General features: G+C 36.3%; 1 pseudogene; it reads left to right on the plus strand.

Moving 5' to 3' along the window:
• Nucleotides 1-16,629: 16,629 nt before the first annotated feature.
• LOC123951505 lies at nucleotides 16,630-17,597 on the plus strand (annotated as a pseudogene).
• The last annotated feature ends 1,519 nt before the right edge of the window (nucleotides 17,598-19,116 follow it).

Below are 19,116 nucleotides of genomic sequence, written 5' to 3' on the forward strand. Positions count from 1 at the left end.
TTGAAGTAATCCAATGTCTGAAAGGTCTCATACCCAACAAATATAAGTGTGGTAACCTCTTTTTCCATAAGAAGGCATGGTTTGCTAGGGTAGCAGTAGAGTTGGGTGAAGTTTTATGGAATCACATTAATCTGCCAAACAACTAGAAACTATATGATGAATGCTTATCATGTGTTTACTTAAAATATACTTATGTGACAACAAATGACTGAATCAGATATGAACTGACTATAAAAGGGATCAGAAACATGAAAAATTGCTGTGGGCTGGAAAGGAAGAGATAATTTCATAAATTAATTTCATAAGCAGGACTTACAGAGAGTTCTTTTAGATTTCCTAAGAAATGATTGCTACCTAGGAAAGGGGGAAGTAATATATTTCAAAGAGAGAGAACAAACTGATCAGATTCTTAAGAAACAGGATCAAATAGGATCAAATAGGGGCTGGCTCAGCACGTAGAGCATGCTGTTCTTGATCTCAGGGTCATGAGTCTGAGCCCCACTTTGGGTGTAGTGTTTACTTAAAAATTTATTTTAGGGCTCCTGGTAGCTCAGGTGGTTAAACATCCTACTCTTGATTTTGTCTCAGGTCATGATCTCAGTGTCATGAGATGGAGGCCTGAGTCAGGCTCAACACTAAGCGGGGAGTCTGCCTGAGATTCTCTTTCTCTCTCTCCCTCTCCCTCTCCCTCTGTCCCCCCACCATCCCTAACACACACACACACACACACACACACACACACACACACACTCTGTCTCTCTCTCAAATAAATAAATAATATTAATATTTTTAATTTTAAAATAGGACCAAATGTTTGAGAGGTGGAGTATAGACGCTCTTGGAAACTCTCCCTCTTTCCCCTTTATCTACAGCCCTCCAGTTCAACAACTTTCAACAAATAATAGCCTTAAAATTTGCAGTGTTGTCTACCTTCTATTTAAGTTTACAATATGCCTCAGTACTTAAAAGATCAAGCATTGTTATGAGGCTTACAAGCTGTAAGAGCATGACGATGCCTTGCTTCTACTCTTTCAAATAATCCTATTCTCCTTTTACTCAGAAATCTAAGAGTTCATATGACAGGTACTCAGTAGTTTTTGTTTTTGTTTTTTAGTGAGCTGGTACTAAATCCGTAGCCTTTAGCTTCACAATTCAAACTAGATGACTTTATCTTGTGTAATAAAACTATGATTTCTTCTGTAATGTTCCTTCAGGTGCATTTTAATCTAACAGAACCATTTTGCAAACATATTATAAAATGACAGTGCAGTCTTCTCCAAGCTGGATTTCAAATACTTATGTATACCATACAGTGCTTAAATATACACACACAAGTGTACACACATGCACACTTCTTTATTATCTCAGAATAAAAATTCAGATGAATTTATTAACCTAAGAGTGGCACCAAATGGAAATTTATGCACATACATTTAAAAAACAGAACCCTTGAAAATAAAGCAGTTGCAGCCTATTAATTTTCCTCTTTGACAGTTTTTTAAATTCCCCTAAAAAAATGAAACAGCATGAATACTGTCAATATATCACAACAGCCACATTAGGTTTTGTGATATACATCATAATATAAAGAGCACTATTAGAGCACAACCTGGGAACCATTAAATCATTCTAAATCACTGTTACATTCCATTAGTGTCAATGGTGAAACCACATAATAGGCTTTATTACAAACTTCACCTTGGTAGGCCATTGTCTCTAATAACCACTTCTCTATGATGTGGTATCATACCCAGAAATCCAGGGAGATAATAAAGGCTCCCTTATTTCTTTTTTATTGGATGGGTAAAGTTAAATTTAGCTGTAAGTAAAAAAAAATCCTGAAGCTTTGTTCACTAACTGCAAGTTGCTGCTATTTGGACCAAAAAAAAATTAGGTATACTTGGGAAGAACGGTTTGAAATAAATTTAAAACCTGGCAATGCAGAGGCCAGGGTAGGCTGGGCAGTGCCAGCAATTACGATGTCATTTTTGAAATGTGGTTTAGTACATTTGTGCGCCTCTTTACACTTTTGTTCAGGAGCAGAGTATTGATTATAGAAACACTGTAAGTTTCAAACCTGCCCTTTCCCTCATTCTCCCCCGGTTTGAGCTGTACCCTTTTAAAAAGTCATTTGGGTACTTTGTTGAGGTGAGGCTGGTGAGGACTTCAGCTCAAACTGAGATCAATTTTCAGATGTTTCAGGGAGAATTGTTGTACAGTGTTCTGTGCCCCTCCTCTTTACAAATAGAACCATTTATTCCCCTCCCCCTAAGATGAATTCAGTTCCAATCCCCTCACTATTTCTTAGATAGACTTACAAATCTAATGCCCCCCACAAAGACTTCTATTATACAGTAGACACCTTTGTTATTGGCTAAGCACATTTTAAGATAGAATGAAATAAGCGAAAATCAGATGCAGTTGCGTGAGTGATAATCTCATAAATGACTGAAATAATGTATTATTTAATACACGACCAGGTCAAAGTCAAAATGCTTTATATTCTCTCTGTATTAATCTTGGTTAGTTCTAAAGTTTTTAAACAACTATTGATTATAAATAAGTGCATTTGTTTCTCTAAAACAGCAATCTGCCCTTTGGAAGTGTACTTTGAATAAGGTTATTTCAGGTAATTAAAATAGATTATTATCCTAATGACTCAAAATTTTGCTTTTGGTTCATTCTTTAAGATGGGACTTAAAAAAACGGCAGTTTTACCACATGTATTCCTATAATAAGATGATGTCTTAACTTAGGAAGAGAAATGGCTAAGGCAGAGAGGAACAAGTAACAAGTACATTAAGGAAAGTAGAAATAAATCACCTGGAGTTGAATACTTCTGAAGTTTAAACAAACAAAATTAGTAGTGCAAAATATGGTAGATGTACTTTTATAAGAATTAGCTAATAAAAGGGATAAAAGAGTAATAAACTTAGAAATCATAAAGTAAATGAAAGATAAAAATAGATATATCTGATCTTGAACCCAGTAAAATCATTCAACATGGCATTAGGCCATGAAACAACTTTAGATTTATCTATTAATAGTGAGGGTCACTTCCCCAAATCAGATTTATCAAATTGATATGAAAACATCTCTCTCCCTCCCTTCAGTTGTTCTTCCCTTCCCTTCCTTTTCTGTTCTTTTCCTTCCTCTCTCTGACTCTTGTCTCTATCTCTCTACCCTCTTCTCTACCTCTCCTTCCCTTATCTTTCCCCCTTCTGTCTCCCTCCCTTTAGCCCTCTTGTCCTCTCTTCCTCCCTTTTCCCTTCTTTTTCTTTATTAATAGTCTTTTCAGTGCCAGTTGATTCATAATATGCTTGAAAATAACAAAGCAGGAAAGTGTTAATATAGCATGCCATGGAAGGAAAATTAAAAATAAAAACCTGAGGTATTAGGCTTTTTTATGAGGATTCGAACAGAAAGAAGGCATAAGTTTGATTTGCTGTCGTCTCTGTCGTTTAAAGAAAGTCTTTTAGCTAAAGCCTCACCTCTGACCTTGTTTTCTACTTTCAGGGTATATTGTATTTCTCTTTTTTTGTTATATGTCTGGTTTGCAATGCTATTGATGTTCATAGGGAAGTGAGAGAATTGCTGTTTGAAAAGTCCATGCTCTACTTTATGAAGGCTAGCTTTATTTTCTATTTTTGTGATATTTTCTCTTTTTGCTCTTGAAAAAAATCATGATAGAGGTCAACTCTTAAATACATTGGAAAACTTACCTGAGTAAAAATAACACCGTTTTAGAATGATAGATGTTCACCTGCTTTTGGTTTTAATCTTCTTCTCATGCCAAATCAGAATATCTGACATTGTCATCTCAGAGTTGCAATTAAAATGTCATGAATAAACTGGTATCAGAATTAAATAAAGGAAAACATTAATTGTTTTGAAGCACTGACTTTAGGCTTCAGATGGTAGACACACTAGGTTTGGTTTGTTTCACAATTACTAGACAGTGGAGATGTGTTTTCCAGATTAAAGGTTAAAAAAAATAAACAAGTCAAGCCGTATGTTATTGGTTCTTAATTTCATTCACCTTTTTGATACCAGAGAAGATTTTGCTGAAGACTTAGTAGGGTTAAAAATCTATAGGGACTGCTTATCAGAGGCTTTGCCTAGTTCAGCTAGATAGAAATGGTGAATATTGGAAGATGGGGGGAAAACTTTGCCATAGGATTACATTATGGCTAATATGACAGGAACAAAGAACCATTAATTTCTGAATATGTGAGTATAGTTTTTATATTCTATATGGACATTCCAGTTTTAAGAAACAATGCCTAAGGAATCTAGATTAATATGTAATTATAAATCCTGCATGAAAAACCAAGAAAAGCAATGCTATTAAATACTATTTCATCAACCTGTTTTGTATTTTTGTATCGTTTTTTTCTTAAATACATATACATTAAAATTTTATCGTGCTGCTAATCCTGAAACATCTTGGAAGTTGTATAAAGATTTAGAAAAGCAGAATTTCCAGATTGGGCATTGGTAGATCAAAAATAATTTTTTATAGTGATTGCCTTCAAGAGTGTAGTTTTGATATTAATGTGTATCTGGAGATGGTATAAATATCACTTATTTATGGAAATAATTTCTTTTTGTATGAGTGATTTTCTTTAAATTATCAGATAAGTATACATGGATTTTCTTCACCAGAATGATTTGTTCACACAATTTACAAACCCTTATACATCAATGTGTAGAATATTTAGAAGTCTGTAACTTTTTTGAAATTATAACTGTAGGCTGAAAGATTCTTTCTTGGAAGAAGACAGTCTGTGCTATTTCATTTGGCCCATTTGTGACAGTATGTTAGAAAGCCGCCTGCCTGCTAAACCACAAATCTCATCCTGTTAAGTCACTGAGTCCTGTAACCTTGAGCTATTCACATTTCAGCTGGCCAAGTGAAATGTCCCTCCCTTGCATTTATTAGTAAACACTGAGGCAGTTTAAGAAAACAGTCAGAATTGTTGGAGTGCCACGATTATTGTAAACATGTGGACAAATGAGACTTATTTGATTTAAAGTGAATGATGTAAGGAAAAAAAAATCACAGCTATGTCATGTTTAGACTAAATACTAAAAATATTTTTTCCTTTCCTCTGCTTTCTTTCCAATGACCATTGCATTAGAAGTTTCATTCTTCTCTAATAAGATAATTGGAAATGTAGTTTTAAATGAGTTCAATTGAAAAATGGAGAAGGAAGCAACATGAAGCAAACATTTCTTGAAGGCTTGCTAAAGAGTAGGCACTTTATTTTCTGTAAATATCTTAATTACCTATTGACTTTATGAACAATGGTGTTTCGCTATTTTTTAAAGTGATTAAACTAAGAAGCAGAGTTTCTTTCTCAAAGTAATATGACTAGATCTTGAGTTTAGATGTTATAATTTTACTCATTTACATGTAATACGGTGGTTCATACTCAGGGAGTGATTCATTCATTCATTCATCCAGTCAGTCAATTTTATTAAGGGTCTATAATGCCAAATACTCTGCCAGGCTCAGAAGACAGGACCATGAATAGAACTCAGTGCTAATCCTTGGGATTAACATACTCTATTGAGGGGAAAAGCACACAAATAAAAAATTCAATTTTGTGGAACAGATGCTGTGATAGAGGCTCATGTATGGCACTGTGCTACAGTATATGGTGGGGGATCTTATTCTTATGTATGTTGTTGGAGAGGTAATAAAATTTTTCTCAGAAGGAATACCTGTGCTGAGCACTAAATAAGGTAGTTTTGTAAAACTATGGATCAGACAAAAAATCAACCACATAATAGGAAGGATGCCAAAGGAGCAGGGACTATCAAGAATTTTAGTGTGATTTGATCTTTCTACTGTGAATATCAACCAAGTTAGGACCTTTGACTATATTTTAACATAAGTATAATGGGAGCAACTGAAATGATCATAGCTGATTTTTATTTTAAAAAGATTCCTTCTGCTGCAAGTGGAGAGTAAACTGTAGAAGAGGCCATAGTGAAAGCAGGAAACTAGTTAGATCTATTACAGTGATCCAGGTGACAGAAGTAGAAAGACTCTAGAATAGATTTTGAAAGTAGCATACTAAGAGTTAATTTACACAAATTACATGTGAACAGTAAGGAAAATAGAAAAAAAAAGATGGATACATCAGTGTACATATTGAGGCATAAACACTAAAATGACTCTTTACGTTGTAGCAGTTTTTTGAAATCAGAGTTTTCAGGAGCATCCCAATTTTTACTTAACAAAAGAGTCAGAAACTGTGCTTACAATTTGAAGAGCTGAATTATACTAAGATTCATTTCTAAAGCTGTTATGTTGATTTGATTTTCTGTGGATTGAGATCTGATCCAAAAAGGTCTGTATTAATCTGTTGACTACACATGAAGAAAGGATGGTCTCTTCACAAATGGTGCTGGGAAAATTGGATATCCACATGCAAAAGATATGAATTTGGACCCTTATCTTACTCCATATACACAAGTCAACTCAAAATGGATTAAATATTTAAATGTAAGGCTTGCAACTATAAAATTCCTGGAGAAAAACACAGGGGAAAAGCTTTTTATATTGGTCTTGGAAATGATTTCATAGATTTGACACCAAAAACACAGGCAATAAAATCAGAAATAGATGAGTGGAACTACATCAGGCAAGTAAACAATCAGTCATAATTTTTCTTATCTGCTGATTGGCAAAGCAAGTTTCAGAGCCAGCTCACATATAACAGGAACTTAATGTATGTTTATGGTGAAGTCATATGACCACTACTATCCTTTCCCATAGCAGCCTGAGAGCTGTTTAGGAAGGGAAGACAAACATGCAGAAATGAAATTGTCAAGCAAGTCAATATACAATAATGGTTTCAATTTATTGAACATCTGTGTGGGACTATATCAAACTAAAAAGCTTGTGTACAGTAAGAGAAATAATCAACAAAATGAGAGCCAGCCTATGGAATGGGAGACAATATTTGCAATCCTTAAAATCTGATAAGGGTTAATATCCAAAATATATAAAGAACTTGTACTATCCAAAAGCAAATACAAATAACCCAATTAAAAAATCAACGAAGAAACTCCATAGACATTTCTTCAAAGAAGATATGGAAATGGCCAATAAGCATATGAAAAAAGTGCTCAGCCACTAATCATCAGAGAAATGCACATCCAAATGAAAATGAGATATCACCTCACATCTTTTAGAATGGCTAAAAAAAAACCAAACAAACAAAAAAAAACAAAAAACAAGTGTTGACTAGTGTCTGGAACATTTGGAACTCTTACATGCAGTTGGTGGGAATGCAAAATTGTGTAATGCTGTGGAAAATAGGAGATTCCTCAAAAAAAAAAAAAGAGACTCTTATTTGATCTTGTGATTCCACCTTTGGGTATTTTTATAAAGGAATTGAAATATTGATCTCAAAGGCATATTAGCACTCCCATGTTCATTGCAACACAATTCATAAGAACCAAGCTATGGAGACAATCTAAATGTCCATCAGTGGATGAATGGATTAAAAAATGTGGTATAGGGGCGCCTGGGTGGCTCAGTGGTTTAAGCTGCTGCCTTCGGCTCGGGTCATGATCTCAGGGTCCTGGGATCGAGTCCCGCATCGGGCTCTCTGCTTGGCGGGGAGCCTGCTTCCCTCTCACTCTCTCTGTCTGCTTCTCTGTCTACTTGTGATCTCTCTCTGTCAAATAAATAAATAAAATCTTTTAAAAAAAAATGTGGTATATACATGGCAGTAGAATGTTATTAATCCCCAAAAAAGAAAGCAAGCTTGCAATATGCAACCAAATGGATGAACCTGAAAGACACTATGCCAAGTGAAATAGCCATTCACGGAAAGACAAATACTGCATGATTCCACATATCTAAAATAGAGTCATGGAAGCAAAAAATAGGATGGTAGTTGGCAGGAGCTCGGTGTGGGGGTCATAGGTAAAGGGGAGTTGCTAACTAATGGGTATAAAATTTCAGTAATGCAAAATGAATAAGTTCTAGAGATATGCTGTTGTAACATTGTGCCTGTAGATAATAATGCTATGTTGTACACTTTTAAAAACCTGTTAAGAGAACAAATTTCATATTTTTACCACAATAAAATAAAATTTAAAGAAAATTCTGATGAGGTCATTGGTTATTTAATGTTCAGTTAAAAAGCATGATGGGAGTTGTAGTTTTTAGGATTATTCATATGTGATTTGTGTGGTGTTATCTATCCTTGCAAAATTCCACTCACCTGTCAAAAATATTATTTGCCCCAGGCAAATGGTTGAATGCAATTCTGTAAGACTGATCCATATAGAGCAGCGGGTGACAACCAGTTGCAATTTATAATTTCTAGGAAAAAGTGCTACAACTACAGGTCTCCTACCCTCTCCCTATACAAAATGTCCAGGCATATTCATAAGGGTTTTGATAATATAGTGAAGTTACCAGCAGGTAAATAATCACCACACACTGAGCATCATTGTAGGTGTTAATAGTGGTTGTCAGGGCACTTACATTGTGCACAAAATACACCCAGAGAAATTATATACACAGGCTATGTTCTGAATCAAACTCAGAAGTAGATAGTTCTGGAGATATGGATATTTAAGGAGACTTAAAAAATGCTTTGGATGACAGAATTAAATACTGGATCATGGTTTATGCTTTTATTCTTCCTGAGAATAAGCAATGGAGAAATCTCAGACCAAAGCAAACTCATCTTTAAATGAAGTGAAAAGGACAATGATGATCAAAAGCCTTGGTGACCACTAAACAAGTTACAGTTTGTCCCCCTGAGAGAGGCTGTGATGGGCTTTATGTGCCATTAGGGGGAAGATTAAGTGCCAGTGGTTTGAACTTACTTAATTATACACTCAGATTCTTTCCGTATATCACAAGCCAGGCTTTTGACTTTGAATATCGGTATCGTGACTCTTTGGATTGCTTACTGGTTATTTCTCTTGACAACCCAAACCTGAATATTAAATCTCTTTGGCAACAACTATCTGTCAAGAGGAAAAAAATAAATAAATGAAAAATAAAAAGATAAGATTTGTGTATTTAGTTTTCATTATAGAACTGCTTGTAGTTGAAAAAATATGTACCTGTCAAGTTTTCAACATCTCGCTGGGGATGCAATGCTGTTGTGATTTCAGAACCTGGCTGACAAATTCACATTTCAGTAGTAAAGACAAATCAAGGGTTTTTCTCCCCCCAACCCCTTTTTTAATTCTTTTTTCTTGCCGCTTTGACAGTCATACATAACAATTTGAGACCTAAGTGCCACTTTGATGCACTATTCCATTATTAAGTGGTACAGTCACTATAGAATAGATGACGGGCCTGTACTCGAGGCATTGTGAATTAAACAGCTTTCTGCAATGGGGAAACTGAATGGTCCAAGGAATTCTGAAATATTTAAAAAAATAATTTAAAACTGTGTTTCAGAAACATCAAAGTATGTAATTTAAAATAATCTCAAGTAGTAGATGGTAAACTGGAAAACAAAATATTTTTTAGCAGAATTGTTGAAGTTTAGAGGAAACATTAAATACATCAGCAAACATCCCCAAACCCATAATTACTCATTTGAAATACAAGTGTTTGATGGGTCTCGGTGTGTGGGGGGGGGGAGGCAGTGTGAACCTATGCAGACTTTCAGGTAGGAAGAAATGAACGTTTATTATGTGACAGTAATTTTATACCATTTTAATGGAGGAGTGTTCTTTAGTGTATTTCTTTAAAACTAAAAGGTGGAGTTTCCACTAAAGTAATATTGACTTAAAGTACTTAAATTAATTCTTTTGTCAATATCTCTTCAGTAAATCAATACAGCTAGAATTAAACAACAGTTTTTGTCAGAAGGCAGGCTAATCTTGGTAATTTTTAGTTACAATTCATTAATCAATTGGTCACCATTAGGGGAAGAAAAAGCAGCAAGAATTTCATAATAATTCCAAATAATTAAAGTTTAATATTTCCTCAGAGGGTCTTCTTTTTTAACCCAGGGCTTTAAAAAAAAATCAAAAGCTACACTGTTACAACTCCCTATTATATTTTAGCTAACAAAATTAAATGATCACGTTTTCTTAAAATATAGAAAAAATAAAATTTTAATGCTTATTGCTCCCCAAAATATAATGGGTCACAAAATATATTTTTGCATAAGGTTATTAAAGGCAAGACAAGTTATTTTGCAAACACTGATCCTGTGATATGTCCCAGGGGAAAAGGACAACATGAATTGAAAATTCTGTTAATCCATATAGTTCTGAAATATTTGATATTAATACTTACCTCTTTATAGTTATGACAACTCAGTCAAACTGGTGAATATCTAAGGATGTGAATTATAATTTCAGTGCTTAGTACTCCAAATCTGTTTTTTCCTTTCTTACTCTTCTGCATTAGAGAGACAAAATCAAAGTATTCCTTTATCCTCTTTAACTAGTAATCCACAAAGCAAGAAAAAAATAAATCAAGGATAAAGGGGTGTTTCATACCTCTTACAGGGTGATGGTAGAGAGGTATGGTCCTGCGAAACAACAGTCAAAAGTAAAATATATTGTTTCTCATGTACTTGAGACTTAGTTGTTTAAGAAAGAAAGAAAATAATCAATTTCATCAGTTTCCCACTTTACACTTCTAAAGTGCTAAAGGAGTTAAAAAAAGAGAGAGAGGAAAAGTAATTATGGAAATAAAATAAGAATTTTCTTAGTTACAAGTCCTGGCCCTTTGCTGATTGCAGTAAATTATAAATTATGCAGTCAATGTAGGCCAACAAAAGAAGACATCTTCAAATCTCAGTCAAAGGTAATTACTTAAGTCGGCTGAATGTTCCCTTTTCATAGAGTGTGATCTCTCTCTGACAGCTCACACTGACAGATGACCTTCTCGGCAACGTTCTTATCCTTCGGATCATGAGCAGTGTGCCTCTCTCCCTGAATATCTCTATATATTTGTGACACTAAGCTTTCAAATACAGCTATTGACAAATCAGAACATCAGTCTAAGTGCTGGTCTTCCTATCACTCACAATAAAGTAGCTATCACTTGTGGTGGTGTCGAGCAAGCACATCTCTGAAAAATGAGTTCTCACCGAGTGCTAATTTGACACAGCTCGCTTGCCTTCCCATAATTGCTCTGTCATTGTCAGTTGGCAGTTCGGGCTCATTCCTGGAAGCTGTGCCGTACAATTGGATACAATTACTCCCATTTACCACCACTATTATGCCACTGATGTTGCCCAGTCCGCATATTGACATGCCTCATTAAACCTGGATGCGGGCCATTAATGAACATTGTTAGCATTTCTCTTAAACTTTTTTGCCTCTAATAAACAGTCAGTGTTCCATGAAGGAGCACTGCCATCCTTGTGATATGATATTTATTATCTTATGGGGGAAGGGAGCTCTGCAAATGGAAACTATCCAGATGCTGAGAGAGAGATATACAGTTAGATCCGTGGAGAATAGCACTGATCAGTGGGACCTTTCTCTGCCAGGAGCATCCTAACCATTAACCAAGTGACCTCTTCTATCCAAAAGAAGACAGGCAGGATAAACATGAACACCCTAGAAGTACCCACATCACAGCAAGCTTCTCAAGGTTGCATCATTGACAACACCTCTCCCTAGCCCTCTCCTACCCCCAGGTGGTGCTATGTGCCATGATAAAGATAATTTTGCCCTGGGTCTTCAATCCATTATGTCCAGCTAACTTCAACGTGCATTTTTATTCAGAGATAATTATGTGTTGATCAGAGAAGTCAGCGGCTGTCACCCATATAGCAGGTGCACTTGCGGTGTGACATAGGTGGTAACGATGGCATGCTCTTGAGCTGTCATGACACGGACAGGGACTTTATTATGTATATGTCATCATTTCTCTTAAGAAAATTATACTTTCCCCCACAATGACAATAATGAACCTTTACAACACTCCCATAAACCTCATTTGCAGTTTTATTCTTGACCTTCATTAAATACATACTAAATATATAGGAACACCTATAAATACACAGTATGCTTTGTGTCTCTATAAATCAGTTTGTATCTGAAGCCAAGTATGAGATATCAAATTGGAAATACAGAACTTTACCTAAAAAACTTAAGATCTCTTAAGTGAAAAGTAATTGAGCTGCTTCAGCATTGTTAACTTTTCCACAGTTATGAGAAGAAAATAAATATTTATGCAGGTGGAGGTATTTGTTAAACAATTTCATGAGTGCTACTAAAATGGACTTTACCGGATTAACTCGTGCTAAGTTGTCATATATATTCTATAATTAAATTTACATCATAGAACTAAAGAGAAAATCTTTTTATGTTTCTACATGTCTGCATGTCGGCAATGTTGACTTCTAAACCCTTATACATATATATTTTAAATAAAATTTCCTATCAAGCCAGTTAGTGTGTAATAATTGAGCTGACATCTATATGACTCTGAGGGATATAGAAAACAGGCAATTTCTTTGTAGTTGAAAATCTTGCTCATAACATATAGAATGAATGTATATATTTTTAACAGATGATGCGAAATTAACCTGAGCTAACTTTTGGATAACGTGATCCATTACATTGAAGATCTATAAAGTAATGGTTAAGGGATAATCTAAAAAATATTTTTCTTCTAACTCCATAATCCATCACTTACAGACCTGTGGAGTTTGGAGGAGGGCAATGCAAAGAGCCTCCATGATCCTGGATAATTGGTGGTTTTTAACCCTTAACACCTGACCCAAGATCACCTTTGTACTGCTTTCTTTTAATAAAAACAGGGGTTTCCCTCTCTTTTTAGCTAAAAAATGTAATCTGTAGCAATTTCCAGGATATGCTGAGCCCTAACCCTCTTCCCAATCCACCACCTCAGTCCGTTTGGCTAAAATAGATGCTTGTTTATTTAAACAAGTTAATAATCCCCAGACATCATCACAAACCTTCTTTGTGTTATTTCATTTAATCCTCAGTTAACTTGATGAATTAGAGACGACTGTTACCCTCATATGAGAGAATATACTGAGGAATGGAGATGTTAAGTAACTCTCCCAAGGTCACAGAGCTCTCTGCAGAAGCAGGATTTAAACCCAGGGAAGGTGGCTCTAAATACCCTTATCTTCAACTGATATTCGACATTGCCTCTCAAATGACTGATGTTTCTGTGTTTAAAATGGCAAGCCAGTTTGATTCATTTATTTCCACAGGATTAATTTTGGGATTGACTCTTTTGGCATTGTGAAAGCATTAGGAAATCATAGACTTAGATTATGTTCTATAACTTTTAATATTGGGGGTTATTCTGTATTTTGGTTGGCACACACAAATGCAAGGTAAAATAATTAAACTTATTTCTAATTTGGATGGATTCCATTTAGGAAATGGAAGTGTATAATTTTTCCTCTTAAAATATAGGTCTAATTTCTTCTGATGCAGTAATTTTTGATGTTATTTGCAAAAAGGTGGTAGCATATGTTCATATATAGTCCACGTTTTTCCTATTTCAATGTCTAATTTAATCTCAGAGTCAGGTGACCTTTTGTTTTTTGCTGAGCCTTTCAAAATGGTTCAAGAGCAGTGACTTTTCCTGTGATGTGGACACCTGTCTGTTACAGGGAATAGGGCTACCATCTCCAGCTCATCTTATAATTTGCTACTTTGCGAGTGGGAATAGTTGCTTGTAAAGCTTGTAAGCCCCACTTCCCCCCACATTTGATCATTTTTTTGGTAGGGGTTAGCCAAAACCAATATAGAATCTTATATTTGAATGAAAAAGGAAATGTTTAAGAATTTCTTTGGCTAGGTTTTGTTTTTTGGCAAGAGGAGGCTATGTGACTTTAATTGCCTTCACTATGGATCTGTCGACATAACCCTTGAAGTGTTACTGTAGGAAATTACTGGGCTTGTAAATAATTGTAATTAATAGTAAGCTTCAAATTGTCCTGCTTTTCTCTGCTTCCTGATGTTCAAGAAGTGTGGGAATAGAAGGAAGAATATGAGATTCATATTCAGCCAGTCATGTAAACACAGGTTAGTGTTTTAATTTTATAAAAGTGAAGGGTCACATTGTCTGCCTGTGTTCTTTTCCCTCTGTGCATCCCTTAAAACTACGGAACTGAGAGATGAGCTCTAATTGGCTACCGGAGTAGTTGATGTGCGGGATAAATGGGGCTGGAACAGAAGAGATTGTAAAACCACCACATAGAGAAAAATGTATATGAGGGCTGTGAGGCAGGAAGGTCATGACTGGTATGTGTAGAGGATAGAAAAGAAAAAACCAGTGAGACAAGGGGTAGTGATGGTAGTAAGTGAAGTAGGGAGAGGTGGTGGTTCTGAAAGTATACAGACCTGTAGCAGCGTGCTGTTCTTATAACTGAGTCACTGGTTTTCCACTTCCCCTTTAGAAGTGCTAATGTTTTGCCCCTCTTATCTCAGACAGAACTGGAGATCATCATGCCTGAAACAGGTAGCGCAGATTCTTATTTAGGTTCTAGAAGCAGGAATCTCAATATTGGGTCATGAATCCAGCAAAAGTTTTTTTCTTGCTACAAGTACTGTGTTAGATAGAGTAGGACTGCCTTGTCGGTCTGTTCAGTGTATTACTGCATTAGTTGCCCAAGTCCCTAAACAACATTTGCCGATCGGCAGTGGTGTATGAATTTATATTTTCCTTCAGAGATTAATTTAGCTGGCAGAATTAAAGACATTTGAGACTAATTTTGCATAGTTTTTGTTTTCTTACAGTATATGGAGCAGAAATTTTCTGTGAAGCAGTGAAAAAATGTTAATAAACATATTATGTCCATGGATCTCCCATCATTCACTTTGATTATATATACATGAAACACATCCTACCCTACTGTACTAATTGTCTTAAGATTTAGTTACTTACTTTCTTGCTTTTCTCACTCTATATGGTTAATAATCATTATAAACTAGTTCTGATATGTTACATGTTTTAACTTATTTAATATGTATGTTTTATACTATGATTTTACACAATGATATTTAATACATATATATTTTTTGAAATACACTCTGACTCATTATTATTTTTTTAAATTTTTTTTAAGTTTTTTTTTTTTTTTTTTTTTTAATTTGACAGACAGAGATCACAAGTAGGCAGAGAGGCAGGCAGAGAGAGAGGGAGGAAGCAGGCTACCCGCCGAGCAGAGAGCCCGATGCGGGGCTCGATCCCAGGACTCTGAGACCATGACCGGAGCCGAAGGCAGAGGCTTTAACCCACTGAGCTACCCAAGCGCCCCACTCTGACTTATTATTTAAATGGGTACTTGCTGCATTATTATTTCATCTATGATTTCTCATGATTTCCTACATGGTGCTGCCAATTATATACTTCTTAGAATGTTTGAACTTTTGGGGCACCTGGGTGGCTCAGTGGGTTAAAGCCTCTGCCTCTGGCTCAGGACTGATCCCAGGATCCTGGGATCAAGCCCCGCATCAAGCCCTATATCGGGCCCCACATCAAGTCCCCCATCGAGCCCCGCATCGGGCTCTCTGCTCAGCAGGGAACCTGCTTTCCTCTTTCTATCTCCCCACCTCTCTGCCTACTTGTGATCTCTGTCTACTTGTGATCTCTGTCTGTCAAATAAATAAAATCTTTTAAAAAAAAAGAATGCTTGAACTTCTGATTCAGTAAATAAGAGCTCAAAAACATGAAAAAATGATTAGTTCAATATATAAACAATTCTGTTTTTTTTTTTTTAAGATTTTTTTTTTTTTTTTTTATTTAGTTGACAGAGAGAGATCACAAGCAGGCAGAGAGGCAGGCAGAGAGAGTGAGAGGGAAGCAGGCTCCCCGCCGAGCAGAGAGCCCGATGTGGGACTCGATCCCAGGACCCTGAGATCATGACCTGAGCCGAAGGCAGCGGCTTAAACCATTGAGCCACCCAGGCGCCCAATTCTGTTTTGTTTTAAAGATTTTATTTATTTACTTGACAGAGATCACAAGTAGGCAGAGAAGCAGGCAGAGAGAGAGGAGGAAGCAGGCTTCCTGCTGAGCAGAGAGCCAGTTGTGGGGCTCAATCCCAGAACCCTGGGATCATACCTGAGCTGAAGGCAGAGGCTTTAACCCACTGAGCCACCCAGGCACCCCTATATAAACAATTCTTATGAACATATTTATATACTGTATTCTGGTTCAAATAGGTGACTCATATGGTTCAATGCAAAGAAATTAGATGTTTCATGGCACTGCCAGTCACTTTGTGTTAAATTTATAAATTAACAGGATGATCTTGACATATCAACTGGATATTTACCTATTCATTAACTGGCATAGTCACATAAAAATAGTAAAACTTGAACTCTAAGTAAATGTATAAATTGGTTATAATAACAAGAGATAATAATAATACAATAGATCTTTATATATGTATAGTGCTTTATAATCCATAAGTTTTTTTCTGTTGTGTTCTTAATAGAAACGATTTGTGATTGTTAAGGTTGTAATCTGTAATCACAAACTTGTCTCTATGGAGAACGAAACACTTAGAAACCTAGTTCTGCTTTAGCAGTGAAGACAGTATGAAACTGCTTAGCACATGGCTCTTTGTTCCTCCCCATTCGACAGACAGTTGCATCTTCTGGTGCAGTGCCAGAGTCTCCAAGACGATGGTGAAGGTCAGAGGAAATGGATTTAACCAAACTGCTTTTAACTTTGGCAAAGTGGATATTGTCACCATCAATGACCCCTTCATTGACCTCAACTACCTGGTCTACATGTTCCATTATGATTCCATCACAGGAAATTCCATGGCACCATGAAGGCTGAGAACAGGAAACGTATCATCAATGGAAAGCCCATGTCCGTCTTCCAGGAGCGTGTTGCCACCAACATCAAATGGGGTGGTGCTGCTAAGTATGCTGTGGAGTCTACTGGGGTCTTCACCACCATGGAGAAGGCTGGAATCACTTGAAGGGGGCCAATAGGGTCATCATCTCTTCCCCTTCTGCTGATGCTCCCATGTGTGTGATGGGTGTGAACCATAAGAAATATGACAACTCCCTCAAGATGGTCAGCAGTGCCTCTGGCACCACCAACTGATTGTCCCCTCTGGCCAGGGTCATCCATGACAACTTCAGCATTGTGGAGGGACTCATAACCACAGTCCATGCCATCACTGCCACCCAGAAGACTGTGGATTACCCCTCTGGAAAGCTGTGACATGATAGCCAAGGGCTGCCTAGAACATTATTCTTGCTTCTATTGCACTGCCAAGACTGTAGGCAAGGTCATCCCTGAACTGAATGGGAAGCTTACTGGCATGGCCTTCTGGGTCCCCACCCAGTATGTCAGTCACAGATCTGACCTGCTGCCTAGAAAAAGCTACCAAATACAATGACCTCAAGAAGTTGATGAGGCAGGCATTGGAGGGCCCTTCGAGGGAATCCTTGGCTACACTGAGGACCAAGTTGTTTCCTGTGACTTTAACAGTGACTCTCAGTCTTCTACCTTTGATTCGGGTGCTGGCATTGCTCTTAGTGACTACTTTGTCAAGCATATTTCCTGGTATGACAATAAATTTGGCTACAGCAACCAGGTGGTGGACCTTATGGTCCACATAGCCTCCAAGGAGTAAGACCCACCTGAACCACTAGGCCCAGCAAGAGGAGGCAGCCCTCAGCTACTGGGGAGTAACTGCCCCAACTCATCCCCAACACACTGAGAATATTTTGACCTCCACAGTTTCCATCCCAGAACCCCTGAAGAAGGGGAGGGGCTTAGGGAGCCCTACCTTGTCATGTACCACCAATAAAGTATACTAAGCCAACCTACCCCCCACAGAAAAAAACTTAGCACATTTTGACCTTCTCCCTTTCTAACCAAAAAACCAAAAGAAGGTATTTCCATTACTCATTGTACCCTGTTTACTTCTGCTCAGTTATAGTAAACGATCTATAATTTTATAGTATGGGTTAAATTATTTTACCTTTCTCTACCAAGAATTTCAAGTATTATTAAAGAGAGTTATCTGAGTCAAGTGGATCTAAATAACATTATCATAAAGAATTTTAATGTCAAGAAAAAAAGAAGTGAACAACTTACCTTACAAAATTGTGCCTTCCTAATTCGGCATATTTTTTGTAGCAAATGAACAGCCAGTATCTGTGTTTGTGAAGTGGATATGAATATGAATTTTTGAATCAACATTTCAAAGTGATATTTAAAATGGAAGTCAGCATTTCTAAACTGAAAGGATTTATTTCTTTGTTTGATTGTTCATTTATTGAACTTTTATACTCATCTTTTTAAAGTGTGGAAAATTGAGAAACAGAAAACTAGGATATAATAATGCAGTTGCACACATAACTAAAATGTAAAGGCAGGGGGAAAAACATTTAAAAGAAGTGCGAGGGAAAGTTTTAGAGTAGTGAAGATGAGTGATGGCAAGTAAGAAGTTGTGAAAGCAAGATTGCACCCCCCCTTCTTCCAACTTCTCACAGTTCCTGTTTAAAAGACCCTCTTGAAACTTTATTTTCAGATCTTTCCCACCCATTTCCTTCTTATTTAACCTCTGATTAACAGCATGTAGGGAAATAAATGCTTCTACATGTATCTGTTAGCAGAAGGTTTGGATGTGGAATATAGAGTATACCTTTTAAAAGTTTTTATTTAAATTCAGTTAACATGTAGTGTATTATTAGTTTCAGAGATAGAGTTTAGTGATTCATCAGTTGCATATAACACCTAGTACTATAGTGTTTTATCAAGTGTCCTCCTTAGTACCCATCACCCAGGACCCTACTGGCCCCAGCAATCCCCAGATTGTTTCCCAGTATACTTTTTGAAAAAGATTTAAAATTCAATTGTTTGTAGTTACTTCGTAATGCATTTGTATCATTGAATCATTGAACAGTTTTGCAAAACTAATAGTTTGTAGCTTTTTACATAGACTGGATACATAATCAGTGTAAATACTGTAAGTTAGACTGATTCATTTTCTTTCCCTATTTTAAGTAACAATATTTGCTACATTGCCTTAGTATTTATGATGTCAAAGTGCAAGACACATAATTGAGGTGAGAACACAATATTCATTATATATTATTCTTTATGCTAAGAGAACCCTGCTGCAAAATTGAAATTGAAGTTCAGGT

This window comes from Meles meles, chromosome 10, assembly GCF_922984935.1.
Source record: "Meles meles chromosome 10, mMelMel3.1 paternal haplotype, whole genome shotgun sequence".
In the NCBI taxonomy this organism is placed as follows: Eukaryota; Metazoa; Chordata; class Mammalia; order Carnivora; family Mustelidae; genus Meles; species Meles meles.